Raw genomic sequence first — 11,460 nt, forward strand, 5'->3', positions numbered from 1 at the left:
AAACAAGAGTACAACTGGATTAATTAATGGGACAAACTATGGAAGGCTTTTACATGGTACTAACACGCATTTGCGTTACAGGGAGAGGATAACCATGAAAAATTCTTACGGTTAGCTGGGCTGTAAAAGGATACTAATCCATGATCTGCTTTCCACCGAGGATATTTTTACGTCAGCACCTCAGTCGGTGCTAACCGGATGCAGAAATCGCGACGATCAGCCATCGTTGGGATTCGGATCCGGGTGATCTCATAGGAAGGCGAGCCCTCTACTTACTGAGCCACCGTGACTCCACTACCAGAATATATTATATTATCACCGACTAACTAGGATGCTCACATTTTAACTAGATCTCTGAGCTGCAGGACAATATACGTTCCTAGGGATTCTACTAGACTTTGGAAATTACTAGTCCAAATTTCTGGGTCTCTTTATACCAAACACAGGTCTTTACTTAAAATATGAATTCTCCATCTCATTATCTATCGATCATTATTCACATTCATAATATCATTTTATCTATCGAGAAACAAAAGGGAAAACTTCAAGTCTAGAAGTTCAAATCTGGAAGCACTATCAAGTCTTTTAATTAGGACTGCATCAAGGAAAAGCAAAGATTTCAGATATATTCTTAATTTCTCCTTAAGAAAAACAAAGGAAAAGAATTTAGCGTTATAGCGCTTTCAAGCGGGATCTACTGCTTTCAATCGTTTTTTGAAATCATTTTCCGGCTAGATCAGAATTCAAAATGATGTAAAAACTAGCTACCGTAAAATTCAAAATTTTCGCCTGTTATTAACCAAATTAATAAAAGTTAATTATTAAAAATTATTTTTCAAAGAAATTAACTTTCTTTGGATCAACAAATTTTATAATATTGTGAAAATGTTTTTAGATCAGCTTAAATAGTTTCCAAGATATTGCGAAAAGTACAGAAAGCGATATAACATTAAGGGTTCAAAACTTTCGACTGCTCACCTGCCGTAACAATTGAGGCCATATTTTCCACATTACGGCTACTATCACCCTATTTTGAGGGTCAATAATCCAAAGAAAATAAAAAAAAATTATCTTAATTCACAGAAAGTATGTTTTTATTTCAAAATTGAAAACATCATTTGCTTTGATTAATTAACGTATTTTAAGTTAGGCCCTAAACCTATTGAGATTAGTACCCGAAAATCCGATTATTAGATCAGAAGTTATTCAGTCCTTACATTTTTCGCCCCACAGTACTGTCAGTTTTGACAAGTTACTCTATATTTTATAGTCGTATTTTGATTTGATAATTCAATTTTAGATTTATGGAATTAACAGACTGAACATTTGATAATTCAGTTTTAGATTTCAATGAAAAATCACGAACACAGTTTTACTATAAGTAATTAAGTAATTTATTCAGTCCTTGGAAACAAAAGTACATTTGCGGTAGCAGCTGGACTAATAAAAGAAAGTTGTGACACTTGACAACATAAATGTATTTAATCAAGAATATTTTTTTTTCTTTCTTAACGAGAAAACAATGTGAAACATTGGAAATGAATTTTTTTTAACTTTTATTAAATTATGTTTTTATTATGTGTTTTAAAACTAATTTAACAATCAAAATGATAAATATGTGACAAAATTTAGTTAAGCAAACTGACTTTTAAAGAACGATATGAAGAAATATATATATATTTCTTTTAGCTGGGGGGGGGGGCAAATTATATGCAATGTATTGAAGAATTCTCCTTCTATGTGCTTTTTTTTTTCTTCCCTACCATAAATTGATGGATTCTGAATTCCCAGAGTATCTTTTACATTGACGTACTCTTACATTAAATGATTTTCAAAATAAGCAATGGAAGAAAGTATATAATTCTTAATTTAACACTTTTCGACACTTTTTTTTTTGTTGACTTGCCACATAGCGACTTGACAGCCCTTAATCTCCATAGTGCATAAGCCAATTAATAAAATCTCTTCTGGATTACAAAGAATGCTCCTTAAATTATTGAATTATGATTTCATAGTAAAGTATTTACCAGGTAACAAAATGTATGTTGCCGACACTTTGTCTAGAGCTTACGTTAAAGATGAGGTTTCGGATGATCCTGAAATGTTAAGCATGGTGCATTCAATTTTTGAAATCTTACCAATGAGTGAAAGCAGATTTAAACAATTTCAAAAAGCATCTGAAGATGATAAAGATTTAAAACTTATTGGTAAATACTTTCAAAAGGGCTAGCCCGAAAAGAGAAAGGTACTTGAAAATTTGAAGCAATATTACAAAGTTAAAAATGACATAGTTTGTTTAGAAGGGCTTGCATATCTAAACGATAAGATTATTATTCCGAATATATTAAGACAGGATATGTTAATTCATGAATCTCATTTGGGTATTGTAAAATGTAAAAGTAGAGCTAGGGAATTAATGTACTGGCCAGGTATTAACCGAGATATTGAAACTATGGTTTCCAAATGCACCATATGTGAAAAATTTCAAAAGTTCCATTTTAAAGAACAGCTAATTCCACATGAGATGAGATACCGATTCACCCCTTTCAAAGAATTGGAATTGACATAATGTACTTTCATAACACAGATTATTTAGTATTAATTGATTATTATTCAAAGTGGGTTGGGACTGTACCTATTCAGAATAAGAGTGCCACCGAAACAGGGGCGAATCCAGAAATTTTTCCTGGGGGGGGGGGTCATAGACTCAGATCCCCCCCACATATAATTTTTTATAAATTTTTATTTAATATTTAAAGAAAAAACGGGTTTTTGTTAGTCTTCTCATTTTTTTTCATAATGAACAATAGAACAATACATAAATAATTCAAGTAATCAAAATCTTTAAATAATAAAAGTAATGCATTTTTTAGAAACTTTGGCAAATCTGTCAATGATTTTTTCAACATCCAAATCAATATCAACTTCTCGATGAATGTTTAATAATGAGATTCCATTTAATCGTTTTTGATTTTGAGTTGCTCTAAAAGCCAAGTTTTGAGACGTCGTTATTATTAACGTCAACATTATTAATGCTTACAATGAAACTATAACGAATTTCGTTTTAATCTTTTGCATTATGATTCTTGAAACAGTGAAAAACATAATTAAATTGGAAAAAAATCGATTTTTCCGACCTACCTAGGTGTATATGCCCCCTTAAATAATTTTTTAAATATTTTATTTCTTTTGTAAACTATTAAAAAAATTATCTTTATTTTTTTAATTGAGGAGGGGGTCATGACCCCTATGACCACCCCCCACCCCCGCGCGCTGGATCCGCCACTGCACCGAAATTATACTCAAGTTAGAAGACATTTTTACCAGATTTGGAATATCGGAAACTATTATTTGTGATAATGTCCCATTTAACAGCCACGAGTTCAAAAGCTTCGGAAAGGGGTGGGACATTGAATTAATATTCACGAGTCCAAATTATTCACAAAGCAACAGGATGGCTGAGAAAGCAGTTTGGGATATGTAAGTTTATCTTTAAAAAGCTTTTGAAGATAATCGTAGACCTTCAACGGGCTTATTAGAAACCGTAATACACCTATTTCTGGATTTGACTTATCCTGCTCAGCTGATGTTTAACAGACGACTTTTTAATCCTAAACTTTTTAAAGATACTGACATAGAATTGTTAAGGAGGCAACAGAAGCAGAAACACTATTATGATAAATCTAGTAAAATTTTAAAAGAACTTAAACAGGAAGATAAAATTATTGTTCAAAATGTCAAATCCAAACTATGGAACCAGCTACTGTAGTGGGTAAAACTAATAAAGTCCTCTTCAATATAAAATCAGAACAAACTCTGGAAGAACTTTAATGAGAAATAGGAGATTTCTAAAATTGTCTAAAACATGCAATGAATATTATGGTAATACTGCCAGTCATTATTATGATGATGATCTTGATGAGTCTCCAGAAAATAAATGTACGATCATTACTAATACAGTTTCTAGATCTGACACTGTGAATGGTCCAGGCAGTAGTTGTATAAGACGACGATCCCAATATTTAAATGATTACGTATGTGATTAATTTATTATGCTTGATTATTGTTGTTGTAGATCATTTACGTCGCACTAGAGTTGCACAATGGGCTATTGGCGACGGTCTGGGAAACATCCCTGAGGATGATCCGAAGACACACCATCACAATTTTGATCCTCTGCAGAGGGGATGGCACCCCCGCTTCGGTAGCCCGACGACCTGCGCTCGAAGTCGAGCACTTTATGGTAGAACCGTTTAACGAGGACCAATACCGCACACCCTCGGTCCCTACGCAGACTGATCCAAGTGGTCACCCACCCGCACACTGACCGCAGCCAGTGATGCTTGACTTCGGTGATTTGCTGGGAACCGTGTTTTAACGATCAGTCTACTGCGGGACCCTTGATTATTCCTTATGTATTGAATTACGCACTGTCTTGGATGCCCGCCCTTTTATAACCCTAAACTTTGGCGATCAGCTGAAATGGGTGATTGCCAAACGAAATCTACCGCCAACTGCTTGGACGCCCGCTTTTTGAACGTGATTGAAAATGGCGAAAATGTTTGAGCTGGACGTACTCGGAATGATTAAGCAATGAAGCGAATTCGCTAAGTAATTCATATTTTTAATAGTAAATTTACTATATTATCTACAATGTTCTTTCGAATGCTAAGAGCTGCACCATTTGCTCAATTAATTCAAAATGGCTTGGATATTTTTACTTGCTACCCATATATTGCAACTACCTCACTACTGAAATCAGTTATTTTGCATCTATAGTTTCCTGTCATATCATAAACAAAATTATTTTTCAGAGCCATTTTCTAGATTTGATTGAGCTGGATTTTATATTTTGTCATCATGAAAATTTTATTTACAGGTAATTCTTATTAATTAAAGATTTATAATATAAGTGTATGTTTTAAAAGCATTATATTTTAAAAAATCATGAGATTTTGTTAATATTAAGAGATCATACTAAATTTCCTGAAAATGCAAAGATTTAGAATTTAAATTACATAGTTTGTTTTCCTTTATGTGTAAAATTTATGTATTTTTGAAAATCATAAACCAAAAGAAAAAATTTTCATTTATCAAAGTAAATTCTAAATATGAATCTGTAAAGAAACAGAAAAATTCTTATTTTGAATTTTAGATAATATTTATCATTTTCGTTCACAATTACTGCTCTTATTATTCTTTTAGATTGTCTAAACTATTGCATAAATTATGAGCATGCATACTATAATCAAGAAATTTTATTCTATATGTATCACATTTATGTGCAAAACAATTTGTACACATAATTTAATTTTTATTTCAAATGCATATAAAATTATTATATTTCTTTAGAATATAATTCATATTGACAAATTAATAACAATTTAAATTAACTTATTTAGATTTTAATTTGAAATTAAATTTTTCATTTACTACAAAGTATTTATATTTTTTTCTATCTATAATTTTTATCTTCTCAAAATTCCAAGTTTTTTTACAGTTAATGTTTAAGTCAAAAACTACTATGTAAACCAAACCTTGCTTATTTCTTCTGTCCCCTTTACTCTTTTTACTAAGGGATTCCATGGTGACATATTTAACTGTTTTCTTAAATGTTTAACCTTATTGAGATATTGATGTTGTCGCAGATGAATGTATTAGCAAAGATGGCATTCATTAAAACTGACAGGGCAATATTCAGTCTGTGAAGAATGCATGACAAAGTTGCTAAAAAGAAAGTGTATGTATACACGACTTTATGTTTACTTATATATATGTTAACTAGATTCATGAAAACATTGTACTCTTGTCTTGACATTTAAGCCTGATCACCACAACTCAGCCCATTCAAACAAGAGAGAGTAGTCAAAGAACTGCATCAGACTTAGCACTTTGATGCTGTAAGGAAAAATATTCAGTAGAAAGTGTTTTTTTCCCTGATATTCTTCTTTGTACTACTTTACACAATGGAGAAAAATGTTTAGAGGCAATAGAATGTTGAATGTTATGAGTTAATCTAAGTACTAATTCTCTCACAACGGTTGTGGTTCTGCCCCTGAGGGACAGAGGGAAGATCGCTAAGAACATTGCCCCTGAATTATAAATACTCTTTCACTTTAAATATATTTGGTATATACAAAGTAACATTATACAAAACTAAGGAGAGAGATTACTGTAATAAAAATTTGTCTATTGCACAGAGATTCATCTAATTTTATTCTTTTTTTAGCTTAAATGACAGACAGATTCAAGAGGAGCCAATACAAGTATTTCAGTTAGTATCAGTAGTTAGTACTATTGCTACTAGTATAATGTTTTTTATTTTGATTATTCAACTAATTGTATATTAACTGTGGCATTTTACCTTAAGTGTTTTAGTTTTTTTTCTTCAACTATATTGTTGTAGTATTCTGTTTGCAAATTAAAATTTTAATAAAATAATAAAAGTCAAAATAAATATCTTTTAATGTTTATCAGTATTTGTCTTTAATCAAATGTAGGTTAAGAAAAAGTCAATGTTTTGCTGGTTATTATCTTCCTCTATTATTATTAAACAATAAATTTATTAATATATTGTTTTTTATATTAATTATTTTAAAAATTATTTATTCTATTTGCTTTATCAATTTTAGAAATTTATTATTTTAGCATTCAATCTCTAAAAATGGCGAAAGATTTTAAAAGTATTTAAATCTTACCTCTTAATAAATGAATTATCATGCATAAGTATTCAACATGGTTGATTTTTACTTATAAAACTTTCAAAGTAATGTAAGGTCTTTTTTTTCTCCCTAAATGAAATATGGGCTAAAGAAGAAAACAGAAAAAAAAAGCAATGAAAAGTTTATAAACTTTTATTATTAAACCATATTTTTGTTAATATTGGTTTGATGCTGTGGTTATTTTTTAAAGATTTGTATTTTCTCCTTTAAGGTTAACATAGTTCTTGTATCAGAAAGTTAGTTGTTTATGTTATTTTTTTAAAAATTTCTTATTTCAGCCATCAGTCTGTTACTGTCTGATCGGAAAAACCAGAATTAAGTTTGCAAGTTGTGTGGTATAAGAGACAGTCTAAAAGAAATATGAGGTTTGTTTTTTAATATTTGATTCTATTTAAATTTTACTTGCTGATTTAGTAGTATTAGCATAATTCATAACACAAATATTTATCATGTTTTCAGATAAACTACAGTTACATAGTTTGGGCATAGTTATCCAGTAGCACAGTTTATTACTAGCTGTTTAGATGTAGAAACCATTATTTCTTTCTCTTGAATCTAAAATTCCAGACATAGTAATTGTATAATGACTAATGATAAAGTTACAGCTATTTCATTCAATACAATTTCACATTTGCTATGTAAATGGCACACTCACAGGACTTGGCAAAGATTAACTTCAGTTGTTTATACAAAGCGCAAAATTGTTGTTCTGCTGTTAATCTCTTATTTTGTAAAAAAATTATTGCCCACCACATTTCTACAACTAGTCTCTTTGGTAGGCAGTGCACCTGCCAACCAAGCAGTTGGCTGTGAGGTCGTTTATGTCATATGTAAAGAAAATAAATTTTTTTTTAAAAATCTGTGCTATGAGTAACTATTAAATGTTGTGATGTTATGTCCTATGGTTGCCTTTTTCTTAATGCTGTTAGTATTTATGTCTAAACTCTGATAGGTTCTGCAATAGAAATATGAAATAAGGTTAAACAGACACTACCCCTCTCTTTTAGACGTAAGTAACCTGACTAAATTGGAAACCAGCAAAAGAATTGAAAGTCTGAAACCGAACAACAAACCTGTCATAACAATAATTTATTTAATTTTAGCAATTTAACTATCATTGACTAAAACCCATAATAACTGTAATACATCTGAATGCTAAAAGATTGAATTGAGAGAATTAGTTCAACCTCATGACAAGTTAGACATATATGGAGGAAGTGGGCTGATTTTTTATTGTTAATAATGGGAGCTTGGTCAACTAGCAAAGCACTAGAGAGATTGTCTAATTGTGGATGTGTGCTCCAATGTTCCGTTGACTGCGTCAACATGACTGAGCCTGTGAATGTTTTTTTTTTAATATATATAAACTGCTGTTTGTAGAAAATGCAACACCATGAAGGAATCATCAGAATCAAATGAAATTCGCAGCAAATGTCAATTATAGGATATTATGCAAATTAATAAAGTTTCAGAGCCATCGCGCGTGCGTGGCGCGCGCAGCGCCCTCTGAATTGATGCTGAAAGCGTATAAATAAAGTGCTGTAGCGGGACGTTGAAAATAGTCTATGATTATTTGTTAGTGGCAAACGTTTAGTGAGACCTGAGTATGCCTCCACGACGGAAGAATAAGAAATTCAAGCAACTTACGGAGTTTGAACGAGGGAGGATAATCGGCCTTCGAGAAGGAGGATTTTCCTATCGCGCAATAGCAGCTCGTATGCAGCGGAACAGTTCCACAGTGATGCGAGTTTGGAAGCAATGGACCGACGAGCACCGAACAACTCGAAAAACAGGCACTGGACGACAGAAGGTGACGTCAGAGCGCGATGATCGACACCTGCTCCGCATGGCGGTGAATGATCGCACAGCTTCCTCCAGGCAGCTGGCAGCACATTGGTCTACTGCTACAGGTGTACAATTGTCGGCTTCGTCAATTCGTCGTCGTCTGCTACGCCGTGGATTGCGTGCAAGGGTGCCATTATACAGGATTCCCCTCACGGCGGATCATCGACGGCTGCGTCGGCAGTGGGCTCTTGAGCACAGAGACTGGCGAGCTGATTGGCACCAAGTTGTCTTTTCAGATGAATCACGCTTCAATTTGTGGACCCATGATGGCCGTGTTCGTGTTAGACGTTATGCCGGTCAACGCTGCCTTCCTGAGTGTATTATTGAACGACATAGTGGTCGAACACCCGGAGTTATGGTCTGGGGTGCGATTTCGTATCATGGACGATCCAATTTGATACGAATTGAGGGTAATCTCAATAGCAACAGATACGTCCGTGAAGTGCTACAGCCCGAAGTCGTTCCTTTCCTTCAAGGCATCCCTGGAGCTATCTTTCAGCAGGATAATGCACGCCCACATGTTGCGCGGACTGTTAGAGACTTCTGTTCAGCACAACGCATGCAACTTCTTCCTTGGCCTGCTTATTCGCCGGATATGTCGCCTATTGAGCACGTGTGGGATATGGTTGGTCGGCGTCTCACTCGTGATCCGCGTCCTGCAGTTTCCAAAGACGAACTTTGGTTGCGCATACAAGCGATATGGAATTCTCTTCCTCAAGCAGATATTCAACATCTGTTTGACTCCATGCCACGTCGTATAGCAGCACTTATTGCAGCGCGTGGTGGCTGCACCAAATACTGATTTCGGACGCTTAATTTGTTTCTTTTGTTTTGAAAATTTCATCATTTATTTGTATCAGTACAAGTCGTTTCTGCATTAAATTTCATTTGATTCTGATGATTCTTTCATGGTGTTGCATTTTCTACAAACAGCAGTTTATATAATTGCATGTGTGCATGCTTAACTTTTTTCCAGTAATTAAAAATATCTTAAAATGTATACTTTTGTGTTGAATGTCACTCTGTTACTCAAGTTGATTCAAGGTAATGTATGCAATCCTTTATAGATTTACAATTTAAAAAGCTGTGCTTTTAGTTATATACTTAACCATTGATTGAAATCTTTACAAGGTATCTTAATTGCAATACTTATTAGAAGCAACTTGTTCTCTTCTAGCTTTTGCCTGGATTATATATGGAATTATTCTTTACTTATTTAATATAGTTTGTTTTTAATCTAAAAATTTAATTAGTATTCAGATTGCAGCTTGTTCTTCTACTGATGATCCATATTTGTCCCGGGGAATAGTCTCACAGCATTGTCTGCTTAAAGCTTTTCTGTGAGATATGTTTACCAGGACTATGTTTCTACAATGGTTTATGCAGATTTTCATTTACTTTGAAGAATATCTTTGTGCCATAACATGATAACATTTCAGTCATTGATTTTGCAATATGTAATAAATATAATTGTATATTTTTTAAATTCATAAAAAATAATTATGCTCTTTATTGTTTGGCATGGTTTTCAGATATTAATATAATTGAAGTCTTAGATTAAATTCTGACCCACTGCAGAATTTTAAGGTAACATGATTTCTATTTTTTTTTATCAAGAAAAATGCTTCTATTTTACAGCTGGCTAACCAGACGATAGTTATAAAGAAGACTTTTAGCTGCTCCTTTCCTCAGGATGTTGCCACTAGTAGTGGGCATAGACCTTATATGATGGCACCAGCAAGCACCTTCATAGAGTCAAGCTGGCTACCAATACTCTTGTCTATTGTATAAGAACAAAAAAAAATGGACATGCTTCGAATTGTCAGATCCAACTTTATAAATTTTTTTTCTTCCTATTTTGTACTTTATACATATGCTTATCTCTTAATTACCACTTAAACATAGCTGCCAACTCTACTGGATTAGGCCAGTTTCTCCTGGTTTACTGGTTTCATTAAAATTTCTCCTGGTTTTTGTACATTTTAGAAAATTCCTTAATATTGAGGAAATTTCCTAAAAAAAATCCTTATTGAAATAGAATTTTTGTGCAGATTATTGCTTGAATATTTAAATAAGTATTAATAATTCATAATGATGCAAACCTCATTTATAAAAAATAGTTCAACACTTTTTTTTTGTTCAAAAATGTTCAGGTTATTTTTATTCAGAACTCTCTTTTTAATTTAATTAAAAAAATATTTTAACTATCTTTGATGAATTAAATCCCTATTACTATTCAAAATTCTGAGTAAACATCTACTGGATTTTTTCCTATCAGTGTTGGCAGCTATGCTTAAAAAATAAATAAATAAAAAGGTTAAAATAAAGATTATCAAAAGAAAAAGTAACTCATTTATTTATCATTTCTTGAAGATACATATTAAGAGAAATACACTATTTTATAGAATATCTATTCTAGGTATTTAATTAACTTTATATACAAGCTATTCATTTATTTATCATTTCTACTATATCACTACAACTGTTTCAGTTTAAATGATTCTCAAGTTAGAATTTAATGCTACTATATTTAATTAAAAACTTCTTAAATTTAGAAAATACGTCCTAAAGTATGTTAGTAGAAAGCATTGACCAATAGAAGCTAGCACTTGACTTGAAGAAAAGCCGGAGTTACGGGAAAACTTTTATTAAGGAGCTCAAGGATTTTGTATAACTTTGATGATTGTTCTGTCTCTAAAAATTAAATATTGTGCCCTCTTTCCCTGTCTAAGACCTGTATTAGTATTTATCCTTCCTCACGGCAACGACGTTAAATATATATATAAAAGAATGCATTAACATGAGACATCAAAAAAAGCAAAATATACTATAAGAAAGAGCCAGAACAGATTTAAAAAGTTATTAAAACTGTTAGCTCAAAAGGCATAATATA

General features: G+C 32.3%; 1 long non-coding RNA gene across 2 annotated transcripts; it reads left to right on the top strand.

Annotated features, from left to right (window-relative positions):
* Positions 1-4,523: 4,523 nt before the first annotated feature.
* On the top strand, positions 4,524-10,915 carry LOC147810819 (uncharacterized). Of its 2 annotated transcripts, none has more exons than XR_015432972.1 (4): positions 4,524-4,879; positions 6,230-6,274; positions 7,001-7,087; positions 10,206-10,915. It is a non-coding gene; the product is annotated as an uncharacterized LOC147810819 (long non-coding RNA). The 2 variants fall into 2 exon arrangements; XR_015432973.1 differs by lacking the exon at positions 10,206-10,915 and adding an exon at positions 7,182-8,081.
* Positions 10,916-11,460: the final 545 nt, after the last annotated feature.

This window comes from Parasteatoda tepidariorum, chromosome 4 (assembly GCF_982258835.1).
Source record: "Parasteatoda tepidariorum strain Cologne lab strain chromosome 4, Ptep-v5.0, whole genome shotgun sequence".
NCBI lineage: Eukaryota > Metazoa > Arthropoda > Arachnida > Araneae > Theridiidae > Parasteatoda > Parasteatoda tepidariorum.